Source organism: Camelus ferus, chromosome 19 (assembly GCF_009834535.1).
Source record: "Camelus ferus isolate YT-003-E chromosome 19, BCGSAC_Cfer_1.0, whole genome shotgun sequence".
NCBI classification, from domain to species: Eukaryota; Metazoa; Chordata; class Mammalia; order Artiodactyla; family Camelidae; genus Camelus; species Camelus ferus.
Genome location: NC_045714.1, coordinates 19,864,721 through 19,875,712, shown reverse-complemented (window position 1 = coordinate 19,875,712; position 10,992 = coordinate 19,864,721).

Here is a 10,992-nt window from a genome sequence, read left to right as displayed (position 1 = left end):
AATAATAATACCAGTAAAGGTAGCTGCAGAGTTAAGTATAAGTCAGCATTGTATTTTTGTTTTGTAACTTTTCTTCCTGTGTGATTTAAAAGACAAACTAATGAACAGTTCTAAACATGTTTATGAGCACACAATATATAAAGATAAGTGAACAAACAGCGTAAGAGGGGATGGAATTGTACAGGAGAATTTTTGTACACTATGTACACTATTGAAGTTGGTATTCAAACTAGATTGTTAACACACCTATGGTCAATCAATCTTCAACAAATGGAGGCAGTAATACACAACGGACAAAAGACAGTTTCTTCGACAAGTGGTGTTGGGAGAGCTGGACAGCTGCATGTGAATCAGTGAAGTTAGAACACTCCCTCACCATACACAATAAACTCAAAATGGCTTGAAGACTTAAACATAATGACACCATACACCTCCTAGAAGACAACATAGGAAAAACATTCTCAGACATAAATCATAGCAATGTCCTAGGGCATCCCACTGAGGCAATAGAAATAAAAGCAAAAATGAACAAATGAGACCTAATTAAAGTTATAAACTTTTGCACAGCAAAGGAAAACAAACGAAAAGACACCCTGTGGACTGGGAAGAGAATATTTGTAAACAGTGCAACTGACAAGGGCTTAATTTCCAGAATACACAAACAGCTCATACCACTCAGTACCGACAACAACAAAAAGCCCAGTGCAAAAATGGGCAGGTGACCTAAACAAACATTTCTCCAATGAAGACACACAAATGGCCAATAGGCACATGAAAAAACACTCAGGATTACTAATTATCAGAAATGCAAATCAAAATTACAATGAGGGATCACCTCACACCAGTCAGAATGCCCATCATTAAAAAGTCCACAAATGATCAATGCTGAAGAGGGTGTGGAGGAAAGGGAGCCCTCCTACACTGCTGGTGGGAATGCAGGTTGGTACAGCTACTATGGAAAACAGCATGGAGATGCTTAAAAAACTGATAATAGACTTACCCTATGATCCAGCAATCCCACTCCTGGGTGTATATCTGGAGGAAACTTAATTTGAAAAGATACATGATACCCAAATGTTCATAGCTGTGCTATATACGTAGCCAAGACATGGAAGCAACCTAAATGTCCATCGACAGATGACTGGATAAAGAAGTTGTGTATATGTAGATACTATTCAGCCATAAAAAAGAATAAAGTAACGCCATTTGCACAATATGGATAGACCTGGAGAATGTCATTCTGAGTAAAGTAAGCCAGAAATAGAAAAATATCATATGATAGCACTTATATGTGGAATTTAGAAGAAAAAAAAAAAAGGGACATAAATGAACTTATTTACAAAACAAACAGACTCACAGACATAGAAAACAAACTTGTGGTTACCAGGGGAATAGGCGGTGAGGAGGGATAAATTGGGAGTTTGGGATTTGCAGATACTAACTACTATATATAAAATAGCTGAACAACAAGGTCCTACTGTGTAGCACAGGGAGCTATATTCAATACCTTATAATAGCCTATAATGGAAAAATATGAGAAGGAATATGTATATATTTGTATAAATGAATCACTATGCTGTACACCAAAAATTAACATAACATTGTAAATCAACTATACTTCAACAAAGAAAAATTAAAAAATTACACCAGAATCTGAGACATTATAAACTGACTATACTTCAATCAATCAATATATATATACCAAAACCCCCCTAAATTGTTAGAAAATTAAGATGACGATTATAATCCCCAGGATAATTATGAATAACTAGAAAAAATACACAGAAATATATTATGTACAGAAATATGTACATATGGAAATATAAAGAATTTATATTTTGAGAAGTCAAAATGATACACTTGAAAAAAATTAAACATAAAAGAAGGCAATATTAGAGGAATTGGGGAACAAAAATTATAAGCTATACAGAAAACAAATAGCAAAATTGCATAAGTATGTCCTTATCAATAATTATAAGAGAATTAAACTCTAATTAAAAGAGAGACCAGCAGAATAGATTAAAAAACACATGATCCAAGTATATGCTATCTCAGAGATACTCACTTTAGCTCCAAAGGCACAAATAGGTTGCAAGTGAATGGAAAAAAGATTTTCCACACAAATAATAACCAAAACAGCTGGGGCAGCTATACTAAAATCAAACAAAATAGACTAAGTCAAATATTGTTTCAAGAGACAGTGACATTTTATGTTGATAAAATGGTTAATCCATCGAGAACGATCATAAATGTATACACGCCTAACAATAGTGCCGCACAATACATGATACAGAAAATTTAACAAGATTGAAGGGAGGGATAGTTCTACAATAACAGTTGAAGGTTTTAATGCCCCACCTTCAATAATGGATAGAGAAACTATACAGAAGGTCAAGAAGGAAACAGGACGCGCTTGAGCACTCCTAGAGCAGAGAGACAGACAGAACACTTCCCCAGCAGCAGCAGAACACACGTGCTTTCAAGTCCACAGGGAACGTTCTCCAAAATACATTGTTCCATAGAAAAATTCTCAATAAATATAAAAAGATTGAAATCATACAAAGTATCTTCTCTGACCACAATGAAAGGACACTAGAAGTCAGTCACAAGGAAAGCTGGAAATTTCATAGCCATGTGGAAAAGGACACACTAATGAACAACCAATGGGGAGAAGAAGTCACGAGGGAAACTGGAAAACGCTTTTCTAAGTGGAGTGATTACTGTCGCCGCCAAGGTCTGCACCCCAGCTGCAAGGAAGCCGCTTTCTGATTATGACCGTGGGAACCGAGCGGGGAAACCCAGGGGCCGCAGAGCACGGAGGGGAGGCGGTTCTTCAACTCTGCCTTATAAACAGCAGAGCCTGTTTACTCCAAAAAGAATTTTTTTTAAGGGATCTAAAATTTGTGTTTACCTCAGAAGTGTTGGTATATTGCTTCCCTTACACCCTTGCTTTCTGGTTGATTTCACTTTAAAAACTTAAAAGATCAAAATTAGTTTAGATGAAAAGCAAGCCAGTGATTATTCAATTAAAAATTGCTTTGAGGTGAAGTAAAAACAACACACCAAAACTTACAGGATGCAGCAAAATAGTGCTCAGAAGGAAAGGTATGGCTGTAACATTTAAAAAAGAAGGAAGCTCTCAAATCAATAACCTAAGCCTTGACCTTGGGAAACTAGAGAAAGGGCAAACTCAACTTTGAAGGAAAGATAAAAGAATAAAGATTAGAGTAGAACTTAAAGAAATAGACAATAGAAACTAATAGAGGGGGAAAAAACAATAAAACCAAAGTTCTTTGAAAATATCAACAAAACTGACAAACCTTTAGCTAGACTGACCGCGACAAAAGAGAGGAGACTCAAACAGTTAAAATCAAAAATTGAAGTGGGCCATTTCTAATGATTTTATAGAAATGGAAAGGATTATAAGAGCATACCAGGAATAAATGTGTCACCAAATTAGTTAATTTAGATGAAATGAACAAATAGCTAGAAATACACAACAAAAATTCAATCATGTATAAATAGGAAACCCGAACAGATCAATATGATTAAGGAGCTTATAGTCAGTAATCAAAAACCTCACAACAAAGTAAAGCCCTGGATCAGATGACTTCACTGGTGAATTCTACCGTTTAAAGGATTAACACCCAATTTCTCTTAAACTTAAAAAAAAAAAAAAAAACCTTCTTCCTCATTCATTCTGTGAGGCCAGTGTTACCCTGATAGCAAAGCCTGACAGAGATACACAAGAAAACTACAGACCAATATCCCTTACAGCTGTAGATGGGGAAAGCCTCAACAAAATGCTGTCAACCCTATCCAGCATCCTACTGACAGGATTTTACCCTATGACCGAGTGGGCTCCTGGTTCAACAGAGGAAAATCAATCAATATAATACACTACATTAATAGAAATGAAGGGGAAACTCAGACTGCTGAGTAAATGATGGTGTCTGGTTTTATGCCATTACCACACTGTTTTTTAATTTTTAAAAAAATTAGATGAATTTAGTCAAATGCCTTTTATGTATCTAGAGATGATCATGATTTTTACCCTTCATTTTGTTAACGAGGTGCATCACACTGGCTGATTTGCACACATTGAACCATCCTTGCATTCCTGGAATAAATCCCACTTGATCATGGTGTGTGATCTTTAATGTACTGTTATAGTCGGTTTGTTAATATTTTGTTGAGGAGTTTTGCATCTGCATTCTTCAGGGATAATCGCCTGTAGTTTTCTTTTTTGTAGTGTCTTTATCTGGTTTTGATATCAGGGTAACGTTACTCTCAAAGTTAGTTCAGAAGCATTTCTTCCTCTTCAGTTTTTGAAAGTGTTTGAGAACATAGGTATTAAAATCATCTTTAAATGTTTGGGAGCATTCAGTGATGCCATCTGGTCCTGAACTTCTTTTGGGAGGTTTTTGATTATTGATTCAATTTCCTCACTAGTAATCAGTTTGTTCAGATTTTCTGTTTCTTCAGGATTCAGTCTTGGAGGGTTGTCTCTTTCTGGAATTTGTCCTTTTCTTTGGGTTGTCCAATCTGTTGGAATATAGTTGTTCATAGTAGTCTCTTATGATCCTTTGTATTTCTGTAGTATCAGTTTAACATCTCTTTAATTTTTGGTTTTATTTGAGCCCTCTATCTTTTCTCCTGGTGAGTGCAGCTAGAGGTTTGTCCATTTTGTTTATCTTTTCAAAAAAACAGCTTTTAGTTTCATTGATTCTTTTTTTTTTTTTTTCTTTTTCTTGGTCTCCTTCTGCTCTCATCTTTATTATTCACTTCTACTAACTTGGGTTTTATTCTTTTCTAGTTCCTTGAGGTGTAAAGCTAGGTTGTTTGAGATTTTTGTTTCTTGAGGTAGGCATTTATCTCTGTGAACTTCCCTCAGATCTGCTTTTGCTGATCCTTTAAGACTCTGTACATTGTGTTTCCATTTTAATTTGTCTCAAGGTATTTCTTTCCTTTTGATTTCTTTGTTGACCCATTGGTTGTTCAACAGCATATGTGTGAATTTTCTGGTTTAAAAGGAAAGGTGTTTAAAGCGCGGGGGAAGCTGTGCCTCTCCTTTGGGAAACCTTAGTCAGGCTGCCTACTTTATCACCCTCCCCATCTGAGATTCTGGGAGGCAAGTTCTTAGTGCTACTAAAAGGTACGAAGTCACACCTGCTAAAAAGACATCTCAGGGGAGAACTGAGAAATGGCTCTGGCAGTTTACTCTCGAAGGAGAGGCCCTGACTCTCCGGAAGGGGAGGCAGGATATTTGACTGGAACATTTGTTACAGGTTGAGGGAATCATAGTTACTGAATTATAGCTGGAAAAAGTCGCACCACCCTCTCCAGAGGTAGCCTTCACTTGGGCTGGTTGTGCTCCTTATATTCAAACAGCCTGAAACACAGAATGCGTGGACCCTCACGGAAGGAGGTTTTGGATCCCTGTTAGTAAGGCAGTAAGGGGGCATCTGTGGCAACTAACCACATGAATACAATTCCCAAGAAAAAGACTGTCTGACAAATGATTGAGGAGTAATTCAAGTTGGGACTGGCACCAGTGAAGATTTGCTTTCAGCCAATATTCCCGAGTTGTTAATTTACATCATTGTCGGCATTTTCAATAAAGAGTTTTTAGATAAAATTAAAGAGAATGACTAACTTGCCCCAAACATCTTTCTGTAAGCGTAATAAGCACCTAACCGTAGAGCCTCCAAACACAAGCAAAACTGATGGGACTGAAGGAGAAATAATTCCGCAGTGATCACTGGGGATGTCCATACTCTGCTTTCAGTAGTGGGTAAGACAATCAGCAGGGAAGCAGGGAAGCAGGAAACTGAGCACCATGGCAGCCCAGCCAGACCCGGCAGGCCCTATAGCTTCACAGGGCACAATGCATAGCGAAATCCACGTTGCTCAAGTGCACGTGGAGCATCCTCCAGGCAGACCATTCCTGGACCGTGACAGGCTGGACAGAGGTGACAGCAGTGGGAGTGTGCTCTCCAACCACAGTGGAACGAAGCCAGGAAGCCCTCGCAGAGGGAGAGTGGAAAAGTCACGGATCTGTGGAAATTAAACAGCACACTCTCATATAACCAATGGGTCAAAGGAGAAATCACAAAGGAAGTTAGGAAGTACTTTGCAATGAATGAAATGGAAACATACCAAGATGTATGGGAAATCATGAAAGCAGCACTCAGGGGAATGTTACAGCCACAAATGCCTACATTTAAGAAGATCTCATCAACAAACATCCACTTTAAGAAACTAGAAAAGAAGAATTAAAGTACACTCCAATTTGAGTTTATTTTTGTGTATGGTGTAAGGGAGTGTTCCAGCTTCATTGATTTACATGCTGCTGTCCAGTTTTCCCAACACCATTTGCTGGAGAGACTGTCTTCATTCTATTGTATGTTCTTGCCTCCTTTGTCACAGATTAGTTGACCAAAAGTTTGTGGGTTCATTTCTATGCTCTCTATTCTGTTCCATTGGTCCATATGTCTCAAAACTAGCAGAAGGGAGGAAATGGGGATTAGAATGGAGAAAAATGAAAGACAGAATAGAAAACAATAGAATCACCTCAAAAAAAACTTAAAATAGGCTTACCTTATGACCCAGCAATCCCACTCCTGGCCATATATCCAGAGGGAACTCTAATTTGAAAAGACAAATGCACCCCAGTGTTCATGGCTGCACTATTTACAATAGCCAAGACATGGAAACAGCCTAAATGCCCATCGACAGATGACTGGATAAAGAAGTTTGGTATATATACACAATGGAATACTACTTAGCTATGAAAAGAATAAAATAATGCCATTTGCCGTAACATAGATGGACCTAGAGATCATCATTCTAAGTGAAGCCAGAAAGAGAAAAAAATACCATATGATATCACTCATATGTGAAATCTTTAAAAAAAAAAAGGCACAAATGAACTTAATTATAAAACAGAGACAGACTCAGAGACATAGAAAACAAACTTATGGTTACCAGGGAGAAAGACGGAAGGAAGGGATAAACTGGGAGTTTGAGATTTGCAGATACACATTAGTACGTATAAAATAGATGAACAAGGTCCTTCTGTACAGCACAGGGAACTGTATTCAATAACTTGTAGTAACATATAATGAAAAAGAACATGAAAACGAATATATGTATGTATATATATGACTGAACTATTATGCTATAAATCAGTAATTGACACAAAATTGTAAACTGACTATACTTCAATTAAAAAAAAAATAGAATCAGTGAATCCAAAAGTTTGTTCTTTGAGAAGTTTGACAAAATTGACAAACCTTGAGGGAAGCTAAGAAGAAAGATGCAAATAATATCAGAAATTCAAGTGAGGACATTGTTACTGACCTGACAAAAATAAAAGGGAATGTAAGGAAATACTGTGAACAACTGCATGTTATTCAGCAAATTAGATACCTAGACGCAATGTTCAAACTCCTAGAAAATGATGACCTATTGACTCAAGAGGAAACAGAAAATCTGAACGAGTAAAGAGATAGAATTAAAAATTTTTTAAGTCTAGTATGAATGTACAGATGTCAGAGGCCCAGAGATGAAGCACAGGGCCCTCTGGGCCACCTGCGTCCACCAGGATCGGATGACAGTAAGGAAGTCAGCCTTTCCCTGGGGAAGAAAGTTAAATCCTTCGCGCACTCAGTAGGCCCGAATCGGGGATGACCACTACCTCCCTGCTCTACATCCATGCTCCTTAGAGCAAAGCCCGGGAGATGACGAGCCCCGCACTCAGGCCCAGCATCGCTGCTCACAGGAGGAAGTGCCTGCCCTTACGAATCCTGCCACCAGTCACCAGCCACTTATGAATACGGACCACCCGCAAAGGCCCGCGGCCCCCGAACAACAGCCATGATGCTCCACACAACAGACTGATGCGTGAGCCCGTCACCACGTCTGGCAGCCAGGCCCACATGTATTTGATTATGTCCATGTGGTTTAAGAGAAGAGAGAGCTTTCCCGGTGTTCCCTTGGGGAACAGATGGAGGAGGGAGAGCCCCAGGAATGAAACTTCTGTACACCGTACGCATTTACTCTTGGATGTAGATTCCTGCACTGTGGGAAAATGTACATACGTTTTCTGTTAAAGAGAGTGAGTTTATATGCACATGAGGTCAGCGTGCCGGTTCAAATTCATATTCCCTAAATCAACAAGGGGGTCTCTCCATGAAACGTGGTTATAGGTCCTCACTGAGAAAGACTAATTGCCTTAATTTATCCCTTTCTGTATTTATTAAGGTGAATACCAAACACTGCCTTCGGGGGATGGGGAAGTGGGGGGAGGGGGAACACTGAGAAATGTAGGTGAGGAGAGGAAGGAGGGGTGGGGAGGAGGATGCTGGGCAGTGAAGGCGAAGGGGAAGGGGAGAGAGAGCTGGAGTAAGAGGTGAGGAGGGAGTCTCAGGGGAGGAGGAAGCAAAGCAGAGTCTCACACACTCAGCCAGTTCCACAAAGACGGCCTTAGGCCCTATCGAAACGGAAACACATTCCACTGGGTTTTCATTCCAATCAAAAGCTTGGCCAAGAAAACTCCAAACAAAAAGGCATGTTTTAAGAAATATGTCAATTCTAGGCTTCCTTTATCGTTAGACAATCCATGTATTTAAGAAACACACCTGTCTGCCCAGCCCAAGGTCACCCCCCAGCCAGGGATGCCCGCCACATGCAGATTCCCCTCCCAGCTCACGGAGGAAAGGGTCTTCACCAGAAGGGCATTAGCCCGCCGCTGCCCCCCACCCCATGTCCTCTCCTCCTTTCCTGGGATAACACCACCAGTGCTTTGTGGCGTCCAGTCTTTCCCTAGAAAGGAGCAGAGACTGCTCAGTTCCGTGCGCAATTAAAGCCTGAGAGTGTCCGTGCCCTGTGTCTACCAATTCCAGGTCCAACGGAGGAGGGAGGAGCAGAGTAAGGAGATTTTTTGCCCCTGTTTTTGATGTATCGGGAACCCTCAAGCGATCGTGAATGTAGATGAGGGACTGGAGTGTCAGAAGAAACTAAGTCTCATCAATTTTGCAGTTGGCCAGGGATGAGCAGGAGCCTGGGTCTGAGGCACTTGTCAATAGGCAATGGGAAAAAATGCAACTGGAGTGAGTTCTTGGGTCTCCTTGCAGAAGTAAATTCAAAAGAAAAAATGAAAACTGATGTTTGGGACACACTCCAACAAGAGACTTGTTACCTTCATGGCCCCGAGGTCAGGATGCCTGAAGTCCTGGCTCCAGTTAGGAAAGCCACCATCGCTGATCACGCCAGAGAGAGTCCCACTGTCCACAGAAGGCAGAGTCAGGCTGGAGGGTTTGTGTTCCTGGCATCGCCGCCACGACTGAACTCAGGAGGCAGTGACCTCTCGGTATATTGTTACATCAGTCAGAAGGTTCTAGAACACCATGGGCACAGTCACCTGGACACCAACCCCAGTGGACACCATTTTAAGTAAAACTGTTCTAAGTTACAGATGGCTTAAAGGATCTCAGTTTGCAAAGTCCTTGAGCATGTTTTCTACCCCATATCCTTATCTCACTTTTGGCTCCTCAGTTGAACAGTTTTGAGAAAAAGCTTATTAAGAACGATGATCTGAGTTGATCCTCGGGCATCTCGAGTGCTACCGGCTGAGACAGAAAAAGCCTCAGGACCAGCACTGCCCACCCCCGCCCCCCAGGGACACAGCACAGCCTGGTGAGCCACATCGTAGCTGGTCTCACTCCAAGATCTCCCAAGGGCTCGGAACAGTTTGGTTTAACTGCAGAAAAACTGAAAATGTAGCTGTACGGTTTTCGCCATAATGAATGCACCCCCGACTTATATGCAGGACTTGCACTGCCCCAACAGGGCGAAATCCTGGCAGCAGGTCAGGAGTTGTGCTCGCCCAGCAGCCTCCCGAGCCGCCTCCCTGGGTGGGAAGTCACGCACTTGCTCCTACGTACGAGGCTGCGATGTTTGGGGCTGGGGATGTAACTGAGACAAAAAACAACAAACAATAAAACCATTAAACAGTAAGATCCCGTGGTGCTGTTTGCTCTGTTCCCTGGAGGATGGAGGAACACGGGAGCATCAATCAGACTGGATGGGCTACCATCTAACCAGGTCACCCAAACGGCACAGAGGTGACAAGCACGTGTATACTGTGCACTTCAACCCAGGGGAAGTCAAGGTGCGGTTTCAGAACTCTGAGACGGGACGTGTGGGAAACACAGGATGTGGCTCGAGGGAAAAACGTCAGCTTTTGTCAGAGAGAGGCTTTCCATCGAGAAAGTCGTCTAGCAGTTGGGAGAACCCTCCCCCACCCAGTTCTCACTAAAGAGAGAAGACGTTGGAAGGGTTTGAATAAATGGAGAGGTGGGCAGAGCCACGTGCAATATCAGACGGTTGAGAGGCTGAAGGTGCCTAGACCTGGCTGTGGTTTTAATTCGGTGTCCTTCTCCCTGGGGGGCCTTCATGACCCACTGGCAGAGGACGAAGCAGCTGATATGTGTGCACCTTAAATTCTCCGCGGCCAGCATCCTCTCTCCAAGTGGCAAATGCTCACGCTTTCTATCCCCAGAGGGCAGGCACACACAAAATGCTCACTCAGCACCTTCGGACTGGATAACTTCACTCTCCTTGTGAAAGCTGATCCTGATCTTACGGAATCTTAAGGAGAGAGGGGGGAGAAGCAGGTGTTCTTTCACAGCAGGTAACACATTTCTTGGTATATGGAGCAAAAAATCAGGAATTTTTTTTTAAACAAGGAAATAAATTTCAGTTTATTAGTGAACAAAAATATTTGTGTAAAATAGTCTTACACGCAGAGAGACGCTTAGACAACTGTATCTCCGGATGGTACAATTTTTCCCTCTTCATTTTAATTTTCTACATTGTTTTAATGTCTTAACAATAAGCATGTAATGGTTTGCAAAAACAATAAATTATCTCAGTAAGAGATTTAGTAAGATTAAGAGACTTAATAAATCATTTAGTCTGTCAAAATTT